Source organism: Phocoena phocoena, chromosome 2 (assembly GCF_963924675.1).
Source record: "Phocoena phocoena chromosome 2, mPhoPho1.1, whole genome shotgun sequence".
In the NCBI taxonomy this organism is placed as follows: Eukaryota; Metazoa; Chordata; class Mammalia; order Artiodactyla; family Phocoenidae; genus Phocoena; species Phocoena phocoena.
Genome location: NC_089220.1, coordinates 148,053,644 through 148,069,783, shown reverse-complemented (window position 1 = coordinate 148,069,783; position 16,140 = coordinate 148,053,644). Strand labels below are relative to the sequence as shown.

Here is a 16,140-nt window from a genome sequence, read left to right as displayed (position 1 = left end):
CTCAGGACAGGAGTTCCTGGGGACTGACCAGGGCTCCAGCTCTTTCTTTGCCACCTTTGTTTGCTGGCCACCTCTGTATTTTGTCCAACACAAAACCACCTATTTAAGATTCTGCCCCAGGTCTGGTGGCGGGGGGTGTGTGCAGAGGGTATTAAAGGGACAGATGGTGTGGGCAGTCGAGCAGCACAGTCTGCCTGCACACCAGCCATGCTGCTTCTCCCAGCCAGACTTCCGATCCTTCTCTTCAGCTCCCACCTCCTTGACCCCGTGCGCCCCTCCACCCGTCTCAGACCTCGGTTCCTTGTGCCCCACATTCCCCCACAGTATTAAATGCAATAAACTCAGCCCCTCGCCTCGGGGTGCAGGCTCGGAGCTGAGCTCCTCTCCCTCCCCGCCCCCACAGTGGGCTTTGGGGTCGATGTGGGAGAGCAAGACAGAACCGGAGGGCTTGCAGGGATGGGGGGAGGACAGGAAAGGACTTCCACCTTCATCCCACCTGTGGAAGTGAATGTGTGTGCAGGCCGAGCGCATAGCTCACCCAGTCACCGTGCAGGAGAGCTCCTCCGTTTCATAGAAGCAACAGCAAAGTAAAATAAAATAAAATAAAAACGGAAAGGAGACGCATTTACAAATGTTGATGCCCAGAAGTGGGGTAGACTTTTCCTTGTTTGTTTTTCTACTGTGAAATACCGGATTCATTCAAAGATGACAGAATTGGTACATCTTGAAGAATCGTGCAGCCCTCACTTAGTGGCTCCGGCATCTGGAGATTTGCTGTCCTGAGGTACTGACCTGTCTGCCACATTGCTTCTGACCCGGGAACACAAATACCACCATCTGTTAAACCACAGGCTCTTCTACACATCAGATCTTGACTCCCATTCTCTGTACTAGTTTGTTTTGTCAACAAACGCAACCTCCTGGCAAACGTAGCACAGCTCACAGGACCTGCCTGGACAGAGGGAGGAAACGATATGGCGGTCCGGCCTTCCTGAGCAGCGCTGCTCTGTGGAGCTCGCCCACCCCACTCGGCCCACATCCAGCCGTCCTCTCCTCCTTCTTTGCACAACTTTCTCTGGCAACAGACTTGCAGTTGGAAGGCTTTGATGTTGGCGGGAGCTGGTGTTTGCTGGTCTGTTCCAGCACGTGCACTGCACACCATAAGCATCTTGTAAGTCAGGTTGCACGTTGACCTGCTGACAAATGGAGAAGGATGAGAAAGGCAGGAACTGAAGGGTTACCAAGTCAAGAGCAAAGCTAGCTGTCGGGGGTAGGCACCGTAGGAGACCTCAGAAGACTGGCAAAGGAAGCCTCTCCTTCTTAGAGACCCCAATTGTCCTCTACAAGACACAAAGGAGAACGAACGTAGTACCTACCGCACTGCGGTTCTCCACAGGGGCCTGCTGAGCGGTGACAGGACAGGAGGATGCCAAGGAATCTTTGGAACGTTGACGGGCAGCCCGTCAGGTGTAAACAGATTGGCACACTTCCTACCTTGTTGAAAGATAGAAATTTAAATTAATTCAATCCAAATAACATTTGTTGAGCATCCCTTGTGTTCCAGGACAAAACATAGTCTCTGTGCTCTGGGAAGATTAGAACTAACTACGGGAGACAGAAATGTAAACAAATGAATACCATTTAGCATCATATGTCCTGAAGAGCAGGTGGTGACGAGGTGCAGTGGAGTCAGAGGACGGGGAGCCATGACCAGATTATACCACTGTGAAATCAAACGAAGCAACACAATGAAATCTCAATTCTGGTTCCTGCAAATCAAGACAAATTATGGAATGAATGATGCTATGTTTCCTTTGACCAGAAAGCCTTAAAATACCAAGGAGCAAGAGAGAGGTCCCATTCTCTTTGAATTCTGACCATCCCATTCTATTGTTTTTCCAGCCAGTAATAAGGGTTAGTGCGTGTACACACACGCACACACACACACACACACACACACACACACACACACACACACCGGAACATGAGGAGGAATAGACTCATTCCCCTGTTACAGTGATGAGCTTTTTTTCTTGCAGCTGCTAAATGCCTTTGGAGAGATACGGTTGAAATTTCTGCTTCAAAAATATCACAGTTGATGTTACTTAGAACAGCTGGTAGTTTCTACCACTCCCTGGTGTCCACGGTTCCAATTTGTGGCTAGCCTTGTCTTCAAACATCTCAGGGCAACTGAAATACGACAGGATGACAGATCGTCCTCTCAATGGATACTGACAAACAAATTAGTGCAAAGATGCTTTTCGTAGCAGACCAGATGTGTTGAGTTCTATCATATGGAACAAGCAATGAGAAACTGTCCAGGCCCCATCTGTGCCTTTTATTTTTTATTTATCTCTCTCTCTCTCTCTCTCTTTCTTTTTTTATCTCCCGGTGCACTGTTATGAGACACGAAGTGCTGAGTTTACATGTGCACTAAAAGAACACATTGGGAAGCTGACCTCACTGCCACGTCTGAAACTTTCCTAGGAGATGATCCAAGAAAATTAGACCAGCCAGTGATTGAGTTCTCCAGGGGCGTATGGAAGTCATTTGTAAACACCCACTAGAACATGAAGCTTTATCACAAGTCCGTAAACACCAGGAAGAGTCTGCAGAGTGCTCTGCCTCTCGTGAGGTTTGGAGCCACAGCTCTAAATGTAGACCCCACTTGGGACACACAGCCTGTCTTCTTGTCCCCAGACAGGGAGACAAAGCGTCCACTAGACTAGTAGGTAATTAGGGGAATAACCCTGGACTCCTCTTACTCCCAAGTCACGTGAAAACATTTTAATATTCTCCTATGTTTCTCAGTTAAGATCAGTCAACAGAGTCTTTGAGAACCTACTGTATACTCAGAACCCCACTAGGTATGAAGAAGTGTGTAAAAGATCAGTCGAGTGGTCCCCCCTCCCTGGAAAAGCTGAGCACCACCTTGAGGATGGTGAACGCCATGAGAAACCCCTGCTGGTGCAAAACATCCTCCGACAAGGCTGGCTGGAGGCTGGGGACCACAAGTGTTTCAGGAGTGAGGAAGATGGAGAGGTGGCTACAAGCTCGTGCAGGTCCTCAGAGAGGACACAGGGATCAGACTAGGTCTTAAGGACCGAGTGGGATCCAGGTGAGCGGGGAAGAGAAAGTGGCAGTAACTGTAGGAGGGGAGGCGATGGGCAGTGTGAGCGGTGGCTCGAAGCCGGAGGTACGTGTGTACGCTGGGGCCTCTAACTTAGGGGGATGCAGCGGGGGCATGCCTGGAGAGGCAGCCAGAGACAGAGGTGGGGACCTGCCGCTGGAGACACAGGACGCTGAACGGAGAGAGGACTCGTCCCGGCATCCCCGGCGCTGGCTGGAGGCTCCAGGACAGGCTGTGGAAGTCGGGGCACCTCTCTGGGGCTCTGTAAAACGGGGAGACACCCACATTCTGCCCTCAGCTCAGGATCGTTTAGCTGCGGGTCTTGTCAGCTGTAGATACCAGAAAGGTGGGTGTTGTTGTCATGTTCCAAGGGCCACACGTCTTCACTCCTCATGGGACCCATGGCTGGGTAAGTGATTTCACTGCCGTATCCCCAGGGCCTGGAATAGTGTCCGGCCCGGAGATGTCAATAAATATTTTTCAATACGTGAATAAAATTCTGTAATCAAAGAGACCCTAGAGAAGACTATGTTCCAAACCCCCATGACCCCCACACTCCCCATGGCTTTTAGAAATTGGCCGATTTTTACCCAGAAATATTCAGTGGCTTCTGTGACATCACCGGGTAGCAATCTTGAAATTAAAACCTGGGTCACTTGAGCACCGTTATTTTAGTTATGTTGAGCGTACCTGGAGTTCAGATCCCCAAATCCTAACAAGCCTCCTGGCCCAGAAACCAGTATCCCACGCAGATCTGCACAGGAGGCAAAGACTGTGGAACACACGGGCGCAGACGTGTGCTGCTCTTGACCATAAGGCTGTGTTAGTCTGTTTAAGCTGCTGTAACAAAGCCCCACAGACAGGAGCTTAAACAACAGGAATCCTTCCTCACAGCTCTGGAGGCAGGAAATCAAAGGTCAAAGTACCGGCAGATTCGGTGTCTGGTGAGGACCCGCTTCCTGGTTCACAGAAGGGGTCTTCTCACTGTGTCCTCACCTGGAGGAAGGGACAGGGGGCTCTGTGGGGTCTCTTTATAAGGACACTGATCCCATCATGGAGGCTCCACCCCCATGACCGCATCACCTCCCAAAGCCCCCACCTCCTGACACCATCACACTGAGGGTTAGGCTTCAGCTATGAATTTTTGGAGGACACGAACACTCAGTCCATGGCCAAAGCTTTGACTCTCACCTCCATGCAGAAGGTTCCTTTTGTCTGGATTAGATCAAGGCAGGTCCAAGGTGGTGTCCAAACCCATTCTTTCTCCACCCAGTGTCCCACCCTAGTGACCTGGCCACCATCGTTGGCCTTGACTCTTTTTTTTTTCATTGAAGCATAGTGGATTTACAATGTTGTGTTAGTTTCTGCTGTACAGCAAAGTGATTCAATTATACATATATATATACTCTTTTTCATGGTCTTTTCCATTATGGTTTATCACATAATATTGAATATAGTTCCCTGTGCTGTACAGTAGGACCTTGTTGTTTATTCATTCTATATATAATAGCTTGCATCTGCTAACCCCAAACTCCCAATCCTTCCCTCCCCCACCCCACCCCTGTGGCAACCACAAGTATGTTTTCTGTGTCTGTTTCTGTTTCGTAAATAAGTTCATTTGTGTCATATTTTAGATTCCACATATAAGCGATATCATATGATATTTGTTTTTCTCTTTCTGACTTACTTCACTCAGTATGACAATCTCTAGGTCCATCCATCCATGTTACTGCAGATGGAGTTATTTCATTCTTTTTTAGGGCTAACAATCCATTGTATATATATACCACATCTTCTTTATCTGTCAATGCACATTTGGGTTGTTTCCATGTCTTGGCTATTGTAAACAGTGCTGCTATGAACATTGGGGTGCATGTATCTTTTTGAATTATAGTTTTGTCCAGTTATATGCCCAGGATTGGGATTGCTGGGTGATATGGTAACTCTATATTTAGTTTTTTAAGGAACCTTGATACTGTTCTCCATAGTGGCTGCACCAACTTACATTCCCACCAACAGTATAGGAGAGTTCCCCTTTCTCCACACCCTCTCCAGCATTTATTATTTGTAGATGTTTTGATGATGGCCATTCTGACTGGTGTGAGGTGATCCCTCACTGTAGTTTTGATTTGCCTTGTTCTAATAATTAGCGATGTGGAGCATTTTTCACGTGCCTGTGTCGTTGGCCTTGACTCTTACCAGCGCTTTGACCATAGGTGGAGGGTGTGGGGCTCTGGGTGGCTTCCCTGGCGCAGTGGGTGGAGAGCAGGGGGTGCAGAGCACAGCAGAGCAGAGAGGAGGGCCTTGGGTGCTTCAGGGATGACCAGACTCCCATCCCCATCTCCTCTGCAGACTCAGGGTAGACGCGTAATGCAAGCTCCCGGGACGTCATAACTTATAGAGAGGAAACTTCAGTACCGGTCCTTCAGGACTGTATTCTGGTTTGTCTCGGGCGCAGGGCCGTGGTTCTGGACACGGTCCTCCAGGATCGCCATGTGGCCCTGGTCGCCTTCCTCCAGCAGGCGGCCCCCACGTCTGAGAACACCCCACGCCTCTGACTATTTCACTTCCTCTGCCTTTTCTGATGATGCCTCTTTCTGGACAATGAGGACCTGCCATCAGCCATCAGTGATTTTATCCTTCATCGAGAAAAACTGTAGCCCAGAGGCCAGCTTCTCTATGGTAGATAGAGTCAGGAGATCAGCCTAAACTCCAAATCCTTTAAACCTCTTATAATGAAATCCCCTCAGATGTAAATGTGCAGTCTCAATAATTAGATAAATACGACGAGCGCTGGTTACCAGCATAGTGACAGATCTAATTATATTATTTCCCATGACTGCGCTGGTCTGACACTCCCTCATCAAACATCTGTCTCTGCCGCTTCTTGTCAGCCTTACACAGAGCTGTCGATGTAAAAATACTTATAAAAGTAACTACTCAAACATGAACATCTCCAGGCAGGACCTCATTAAACAGAGAAATGGCGTGAGCTGTGTGTGCTCGGTTAGAACTACAGACGATGTTTCCTGCTAGCGAGTGAGGTACGGGGCCTTTAAACATGGTTATTCACATTTAATCATGCACTGAATGCTCCTGCCTAATTGCTAAGTGTTTTCTCTTGTGCTTAAATTCCACACCGCAGATTATTAAAACTTGACTTTACAATATTTATTTTACTTATCTTCTCAAGCCAGACTGGGCTTAGCCCATAGATTTTTGTGAATTATTAATTTTTAAAGGCAATTTGTGTTACATTTTACACTTGGATGATGTCCAGAGAGACACTGATTTCTAGTCCACAACTTACAGAACTGAATCACTTTGATTCATCTTTAATCTAAAGAGTCTTAAAGCGAGTACCAGAGACGGAGGAGCTGATGAATCCCTCCTACGTCGTGTGAAAGCTAACGAGCATGTACCCAACATGTAGATCTAATGATGAAAGAGGAAAATTCCCACTTCAGCAGGCTGTCTGAGCGGTAACCTTAGACAGTGTAATTCACCGGTTATCTAACCAGAGCTGCTTGGAAGGAGCAGTAATGAGAAGTTATCAAAACTGCCGTGCCAAGATTATCCCCGCATCCCCCGTAATTCACCACGGTGGGTGTTCCACCAACCTTCTGGACTCGCTCTTTTCCCTCCAAAGAGCGGCTCTTGGTTTCCCTAGAACTCAGCCCACTTGGGTGAGAGCCCAGATAAACCTCTTATCCTGATCCCGTCGTGATTTTTTTAAGTGTATCATAGTGAGGGTCCATTCTCTATACACTAGATTCTAAATTTAAATTATATAGTATATCAAGCGTAGATTCCCAGATGCCAAAAAGGTGAAATGGTCAGTAGCCAAATGGTGTTACCTTGCATTTTCGTGTGCATATAAACCCCTGCTTTGGTCTTATTCTTCTTAAAACCAAGTATGTCTACATGCCCATCTCCTTAACCTCATTATTTGCCCAAAAGCCCGTGTTCAAGGTGAATCTTTTTCTTCCCTGGCTATGTAGTTACACTTACAAAAGGAGCGTAGGACATACGTGCCTGGTGTGTGGCATAAAAGACATGCAAGAGAAAAGGGAACTTTTCCAAAAAAATATTAACGAAAATGAGATGTAGATATTTTTCCCCCAGAGTATCTGAATGAGACGAGAAAATAAACAGCTGTCAATGCCAGCATCCAGTTGGGTTTTTCTGAACGTTTTGAGAAACTTTAGAAAACTTGATATAGTTACAGAAATGTGGAACGCTCGTTGTGCTTTTTTATTTTTAACTATTTTATCCATGTCGTTCAACCTAAGACTAGCTAGGGCACGGAGTAGGAAGTAATCTGGATCAGCGGTACTGCCCCAAACTGCTCTCGTCAGACACAGGGCTGAATCCAGCGTCTCTGTGGCATATGATACGGAAAAGAGACCTGCAGCAGTGAGACTTAGCACTTACCTAGATCCTTCCAGGTTGCCAGGGGCTGTGACATGGGCTACCCTTAATGCCCGTCAGCCGCTCTTGCGTTTGATCCTGTTATTTCCCATCATATAGAGCAGGAGACTGAGGTCTGGAGACACTCATTGAGCAGATTATGATCACACACCTGGTAAGTGATGAAACCAGGCCTGATATCCAGGCTTTCAACACCAGAATCGCCCACACGAGGCCCCATAACATAAGTGCCATTGGAGTTCTATCAACGTCCAGAGACCAGGGACGCTACTATTTTAGAGTTAATCAGGAAGACTGCCTGGAAGAGATGGCATTTAAGGAAGCCATAACTTCTCACATTAACTGACAATTATTTTCTTTTTACCCTTTCATCAACTGAGTCAAACAAATAACTTTTCCTAGTCTAGTTTTATCCTTACCAGAAATTGAATTATTGTTTATAATTTTAATAAACAGCTAATCCACTCAATTGAAGTAGCTTATTTGCACAAAACCAACTCGATGAAATGATGAAGGAAAATCCAATCAAACGATCATTTTGTGACATATAAGCAACACACAAAAAAAGAGTGATTTAATTCTTAATTGGAGAGTCTCCATATTCCCAAATATATTCTTCCGCTCTGTTGAGGTGTAGTGTCTGTGTATCTGTCATTCCCATACCCCTCTGTGTACCCACCCATCTATGATCCACCCATCTGTTCACCCACCCAAACATCCACCCACCCATCTGTCCACACCCCCACCCATCCATCACTCAGATGACAGAGGAGATGGACAGAGGGACAGTGGACGGAGGATGAGCTGTGGGGTGGAACCACTGCTCCCCTGCTGACCCTTCATGCGTGCTTTCACCAGGAAGCCCACCGTCCTACCTCGTCCCGAGTCCGTATGCCCAGCAACCCTCCAAATCCCACAGGGCCCTGCTTGGTCCCCCAGGTTCACTCTGACACCCCCTCCTGACTGTGGCCCCTCGGGGGGAGCAGGGCAGTCTCCAATGCCTCCACACTATTCAGCAGTGGGATCTCGGCCAAGCTGCCTGCGGCCTCATCTGCTCAGAATCCAGGGTCTGCGGCCCCAGGGTCCATCCACCCTCTTGTCGGTCACGAGACAGTGAGCAGGTCCCGCTCTCTGCGGGGTGGTCTCAAGTAGGGAGGACGGTGATGGGCTCAGGGGAGAAGGAACAGTCCGTGTCCCCAAATCTCGCCTGCACACCGGATGGCGTTGCCATATTTGATGCTCATGACAATGCATGAGTAGCTTCTCCTTCTGTAAAAAGGGGAGAAAACTGGGGTTCAGAGGGTGACTAGGTTCAGAGGGCGACTGGCTTACCAGGACTGAGTGGTCTAGGGGGGGAGACAGCTCCACAGTGGGACCGAGAGCTGCGCCCGCATCTCATGGGGACCAGCGGACCCGCCAGACCCTGGAGCCGGGCGCGCCCAGCACCCGCTCCTCGGCCAGATTCCACGCCCAAGACTCTTCAGATCCTTCCAGTGCTCACGAGTGGATCCCTGAAGTTCTGTCTGTCCACATTCTCTCAGAGAGCGGGATTACTGGGGGCTTCATCATGGGCTCAGAAGAAACACTTTCTGCTGTTTTGGACTTTTTTGAATTTATATAATAGCTCTAAAGAAAAACGGAGAGCATTTTTAAAGCAGGAGCAAAGTCACAAACCCACAGAGCTAAAGCTCAAGTTTAATTCAGATTTGCATGCAGAGATTTTTAAAGTTCCTTTGCTCTGCAAACTCTCCTTTTAGCAAACATTCCTGGACTTCCTTTTCAATACACGCTTCAGGTGGTACAGGCAACAACAGAGAAGCCCAGCTCTTGAGAATGTTTTGCAACTTTCTTTAAAGATCCTAGAGCTGTCCGGGTTTGACCCCCTCGGGTGAGCCCCCCGGTCTCCAAGCTCGCGAGGGGTGCTGGGACAGGATGGCCCTCCACCAGGCACCCTCATCTCAATTGTTGCCTTTGCCCCAAACGCCTGCCGTGCAGTCCTTGACAGTTTCTCAGAAAACAAGTGCTCTCCTCAAAATTCCTGGTAACTTGGCCAGAGCAAAGCAGAAATTAAGGTATCAGCCCTATTGGAGTCTCCATTTCTGTCGTGTTTTTAAGTCAATTCCAGGTAAAAGTTGTTTTAAACAGAAGTTTTAGAGTATTTACGTAGAGAAATGATACTGACAGTGATGAGGAGACAGCTTCCAAACTTCAGTAAAAAAAAGCAGAAAAACAGAATAGCTTTTGCTGCAGAATGGATTTTTTTGAGCACGCAGGTGGCACGTACTGTATGCGGGCACTTTCTCACCCTGTAAGCAGCCTCCCTGCACACAGCAGCCTATAAGTAGCACGAGCGACACGGGACCCACGCCCAGGCCCAGCTGAGACCGGGAGCGGGGGGAGCGGGTGGGCTGCCCCATGCAGCACCGTCCACGACACCCCCGGTCTGTCCAGGCTGCATTGACCTTGGGTCCCTATTTCCACCTGTCCCATCCCCCAGCCCAGCACTGGACCCTCGGTACCTGAAGACAGTTACTGGAGGGGGAAAAGCATCAAATTCTTGGCTTCAGGTTAAAAAATCGAGAGTCTTACTGTAAGTCAGGTAGGATTTAGGAAAATAGTGCACCAGGAAGTACTGATTCTTCCGGACACCCTCCCACCTGCCCATCCGGCCTGGAGGTCAAGGAAGGGCAGCTGGTGTTTCTGGCCGTCCAGGTCCATTCAGTGTTGATCCAGCACCCTCCTAGCCAGACACACACAGCATCCTCATGAAAGGCAGCGAAAACTCCCCCCGGAGGTGCTGGGATGAGGGACCCGGGCGCCCCTTCCAGTGTTGCCTGCAGAAGAGAGGGGACACTACAGGCCATCACCCCGGCTCCCTGGGGGACCGTGAAAGAGGGGACAGTTCAGTCTCAGAGGCTTTCCCACTGGGCCAGCCAGCACCGTTATGGGAGCAATACGTCTTTGTTTGATGAGGCCTCCCCACTACCCCAGCAGGGACTGACGGGCCTGTTAGTGGGTGTTCAGTGGACTTGGTAAGTGCTTGTGTGAAATGACACATTAATTCAAAGCAGGGTCACAGACATGGGTGGACTTTGTGGACGGGTCCCTGTGTGTCCTCCCAGCCTTCTGAGGGGGTTTCCTTTGGGGGCTCTGGGCTCGCCCCCTGTTTTGCACAGCTTCCCAAACACCCTCTTTGTCCCTCTTCCATCCATCATCTACTCAAATGAGAGAGCCAGTAACGCAGTGTCCAGCCCAGGAGGTGGCAGGACAGGCCCCGGGCTGCAGGGACGGATGGGGCCGATGGGGCGGCAGAAATGGCAGGAAGCTAGGTCCGGTCCCCTGAGGGCCCTGGCCTGAGCACAGTCCTTGAACCAGTCACAGAAGATGTTCGCTCTCTGTCTGGCCTGAAGCGTCCTCATTTCAGACAACCCAAGAGAACTAAGCCAGTGCTCTATCCACGTTCCCTGTTCTCATTCTACTTCCCAACACCCGGCTTGGTCTGCCCTACGTCACCGTGGCCTACAAGCTCAGGTTATCTGAGAGTTTCTCTGAAGTTTGAGACACCCACCAGTCCATGGGGGGTGGGGAGTCAAGGTCATATTTATTTCTGGGAACCCCCAGGGTCAGTGTCAGTGGACGGAGGTTGCAGAGATGAACGAGAAGGGGACGTGTAGGAAGACGAACCTGAGTGGATTTCACTCACCTTCCCCTCACCTGCTGAGAAGACCCCCTCGTCTGTTCCCTGTGTCCCGGGAGCTTGTGCTCACGGCTGCAGGACTGAGTTGAAAGCAGGTGTGACCATGTGTCCAGAGGTGTCTGGCAGCCCACGTCCGAGCAGCTGAGGGGGGTCTCGGGCCTGGAAGACAGTGACACACATCGGCTGATTAGCCCTGAGTGGGAGCCACCAGGATACGGCACCAGGATCCGGACCACACGTTCAGTCCATTCAGCAGGATAAAAATCTATGCCTGTATCAAGGCTGGCGACTTTGAAAAGAGCAAATTGTAATCAGAGTCTATAGGCAGAGCGTTTAATAAACAGGTTCGTTTGAGGCATCGTGGAGTTTGGGTGTGTGACGGTACATTTCCCCAGAGCACACTGACTCTTGGGACCCCGATGAATGGAGGTCTCAATGGAGATGGTTTTTCTGTGGAAGCCAGGAGTCAGAGAGCCTGAGTTTGAGGAAATCGCTTAATCCTTCCACAACTCGGTTTTCTTATTGCTGAGAAGGATGATAACAGCAGCTAACTCGTAAGACTGCCGTGAGCATCAGTTGAGGTAATACACCAAATTGATGCTTTATACCTTTTTCTTGAGACGTAGTCAATAAGCAATAAACACTCGGGTTACCAGCACCGAGCTGATTACAGGCACTGGGCACAGGGAGGACGTGCAGGGCTGTCCTCTTGTCGGCTGGCAGCTGTACCCCAGGTCACCCCAGGGGCTCTGAGGACCTTCTGGGAGCAGGTGGAAGGCTCCCTGGGGATGGAAGAGGCAGGAGCGGGGGTTCGCATGCCCACTTAGCTCTAACACCAGGAATTGTATGTAGGAAGCTTCTAACTGAAATTTAATTTAGTTAAATTTGGGCAAAAAGGGAGGTAGGGTTCCTCAAAGTATAAGTTCTTGAACAATTTTAATGAGAAGAACTAGTAGAAAATATGTGCTCTGGGGCTTAACCCACTGCTTCCTTGGGGATGAGAGAGATGGTCCTAATATATTTCATTCCAGCTCAAATTTGGGGGATCTCAAAAAGACTGTCCATCACTTAGCCTTTGGGAGTCTGGTCAGCATCCCTTTGGATCCATGGATTTCTCTGAAGCAATGCAAGTCTCTCTTGGAGGGTGGAGCTGGACGCTGGGTCCCCGGCAGCTCACAGCCCACGATGCTGCTGGGCGCCAGGAGAGGAGATGGCTGAATCCTGCAATGACGTGTTTTCACCAGGTGCACAGGTGACCGAAGTGGAGTCCATGCATCCCAAGCCCCCAGGCGTGGTGCTGACCTTGCCGGGCCCACTCTGACACACACCAGCAGAGCAGTGACAGCCCCACGGATGAGTGGCTCTGTCTTTGCAGAGTTATCGTCCATCTCGAGACTCAAGGGCAGGCTGTCAGCTCGCCGCCCGGGGACCAGGGCGCACGGTCCCCATCATCACTCCTGATGCATCTCGCAGAGAGGCAGGGCCTGCGGGAGTCTCGGAGGTGTGTCCCCAGAAGCTCGATGGGCCCCGAGGAAGCTCCTCGGCTGAGCCCTCTGCACGCAAACCTCTCAAATCTCGAATACAGCGCCCACAAGCTGTGGCTTTCTGCGCAGCCACGTTCACAGGCTGTTCCCGGCGACGCTTGCTTAGGTCAAAGAAAGGATTTGCCTTCTGTTCCTCCTCCTTTTGGACGAAAACACTTACGTTTTAATTAAATAAGCTGAAGGGCACTCCGGAGCTTGTCATCAGGAAGACACGAACGGAGCGAGAGCCCATTAGCACGAAGGTACCTCCGTCCTGGTCGGCCTCGGCCTCCAAGCTCTGGAAAGGAGGGTCATGACCCAAGTTCTCTCTGAGCCCTGAGGGTAGCCGCACCCCAAGCTCACAGGCAGCTGGTGCTGTGACACTGCTCCCCTAGCTCATCTCTGACCAGCTCTGCTGGGACGGGAGCTCCACAGACACACCTGACAACACACCTGACGACACACCTGATGACCCACCTGACGACACACTTGGAGCGTAGGAGCCAAGAGACCCGGGCCACTTGGAGGACACAGACAACAGGCGGCCCCTCAGAGGAAGGGCGTCGAGGCGCTGCAGGAGCCTGGGGGAAGAATGCACCCCCAGATACCCCGCAAAATGAACAGGCTGTGGGTGTCAGAGAGGAGACGTGCCAGTCCAAGTGAATCCCCGCCTGCCGCTGCGACAACACCTGACCTCTCCAGGTCCCCTGATGGGCCGGGCGGCCGCTTCCCCCAGAAGCCGCCTGAGTCTGTTCACTGTGCCAAGAACAAGCCCCAAGTGGAGGTGGCCCCTCCTGACTGTAGTAGCACAAAGCTCTTTAAAAAAAAAAACACATCCCAATTTCAAGGAGAGGAGCCAGGCTTGTGACTCTCCCTGCAACCTGCGGTTCTAGCCTCGTCCACAACAGATAGGGGTGACAGCCGGCCAGGGTCCTTGTCACACGGACACATGGAAGCTGACAGATGCCCCTGGTGGCGATCATCGGGACACAGACACTTCTGGCCAATGAGCCCCCGTGGAGCCTCTCACGTGCATGGGTCCTGGGATGAACAGTGACCCAGGAGTATAGTGTGAGTCCATCTTACAGGGAAATGAGCCAACAGAAAACGTGCAAAGAGGCAGGTGGTAAGTGGGTTTGTAAGTTAGGACGTGTCTGGTTGCAGGGGTCAGACACCCAGCAGTAGCCTGTGGGCCATGCACGGTGGCCTGAGGCCGGGCTCTCCTACAGCTGCAGGGGATCAGCTCCAGGCTCAGAGGGCAGGGGCCTGCTCTTGCCCATCAGAGAAACGGGGGTCCTGGCCCGACCCTTCATGGTCATGCAGCCCCACTCGGAAGGCCCGCCCTTGGCTTAATCCTCTGCTGTCTCCATCTGGAAATCGTAATGATCCCTGAACAAGGACCCACGTTTCCATTTTGCACTGGGCCCAGCAGATCCCACGGCCCATTCAGGTAACGAGAGCCCCCTTTGGAGCTCAGAGGGGGGTCGGCCTTACCCAACCCGTAGGCCAGGAGTCAGGAACGGGCACCCCCCAAGGAAGTGGGGGAAGGAAAATAGGTGCTGAGTGACAATGCACCCGACTAAAGCGGGGGGCCTTTATCTGGCTCGTAGATGCCAGCTCATCTTTCAGCAGATGTCTGTGAACGATTAATAGAGTTTACACTTAATCGTTACGTGTAAAGGACACACTATTACAGTCATTTCTCAGGTGTGTGTGGATATTAACCTTTGGACCAAAATCTGCATCGCTTGGTTGACAAGGGAAATATGTCTTGAGCTTAGACTGGAATGTAAGTCCAGAGGAAAAGAACGCTCTCTGTCCTGGACTCGCCCACAGACCGGCGCTCAACAGGTATACGTAGAATGGCTGCTGAACAGAACTTCAGAAATAACATGACAAGATCTTCTCTGACTAGACCACATCTTTAACCATTCACACCCACTTTTGTACCAAATACAGAATTATTTAGGTTCCTGTTCCCTCCCCCTCCCCCAGGCTCAGAGGTTCCCAGCCATCACTTAGGAAATGCCCATAGGACTGTCCCAAGGACGTGGTGAGGCCTCTGCGGCCCCATCTGTCAGCTCGTCTCAGGTTCTGTCTCCTGGAAAGAAGTCCCTGTGATGCTGGGGGAAATGGGCTCCACGGCCGGGGAGCAGCTGTGCGCTCGTGGCCAAGACTTCCTAGTGACCTTAGCACGTGGTCCTTCGAAGTCCTCTGAAGCCCTCCAGTAAAGAAGTCTGCTTCACTTGACAGAACTTAGATTCCACCAGTGTATTTGCCCCTGGAAATGTTTGGGGTAATAATACCTGTCTTTGTTTAGCAGAACTGCTGCCCCAGGTCTTACTGCAATTCTCTAAAGAAAACCAGACGCAACCGTATGCCGACTTTGCTCGGAGAAAGGGCGGGCCACGTGCAGAAAAGTGAAGGGCAGGCGGGTCCAGCAAATCGTGATGAAACTTCAACTCTTAGGGATAAATTGGGGACACAACGCTGAATAACGTACAGTCCGTTTCCCAGAGGCATTTACAATTCAGTGTGGTCGTAGGGTGCCACCTCAGCTGCCTGGTGGGGGCTGTGTGAGCCCGTGTGTTGATCGGGGAGGGTGCCGAGGCTGGAAGGGGAGCTGAGGCGACTCGTGTACGGCACACGCGGCACCATTGCCCGTGAACCACGGTACCCGCGTGGTAACTGTGCTGCCGAGGGTCACGTCACTTCTCCCCACGCGACTTTCCTCTCCGACGTGGATGGGGGGCGGGGGGGCGGTGGACACGGGAGGTGGACAGGGCTGTGAAGCAGGACGTCGAAAAGTGGTGACAATGCCACAGGTGCCGAGCGTGGTGCTTCACCAATGGCGTCCGTCCACAAGGATCCTGGGAAACAACTCCTGCCCCGCTGCCACGCAGAGGGCAAGGTCTGGCCTCCCCCAATCCCCCCTGAAAGCGGAGGCCACATCCCTCCTGCTCCCATGGGCTCGGCACAATTTTCACTGCAACTCGTGGGAAAGTAGAAAACTGAGGTCCGGGCCCAGCCGGGTGCTGCCTCACCAGACACCATGCGGTCCTGTAAGCCTGACCGGCAGTGTTGGTGACGCTCCGTGGTGACACTCGGAGCCTGGCAGGGCCTGGGGTCCCAGCAAAGAGTAACGTGGATTCTCCCGTCAGCAGGAGCTGACAGAGTTAGTGCCTGACAAGGCATTCTTGGAACTCTCCGACTTTTCAGGTCTTCTCAGAGCCCAAAACGGAGACACTTTCAGTCGAAGAAGCAACAATTCCAACCTCCACCCACTCCTGTGTTTAAGTGTCAGCCCCACCTGACCAGACTCAGCCCAGCATGCCCACCCCCAGCACCGCTGCCCCAAA

General features: G+C 51.0%; 1 protein-coding gene across 1 annotated transcript in view; it reads left to right on the top strand.

The window, feature by feature from the left end:
• The window catches only part of ADARB2 (adenosine deaminase RNA specific B2 (inactive)), a 363,774-nt gene that overhangs the window by 229,512 nt on the left and 118,122 nt on the right, over positions 1-16,140 (top strand). The window lies entirely within an intron of this gene.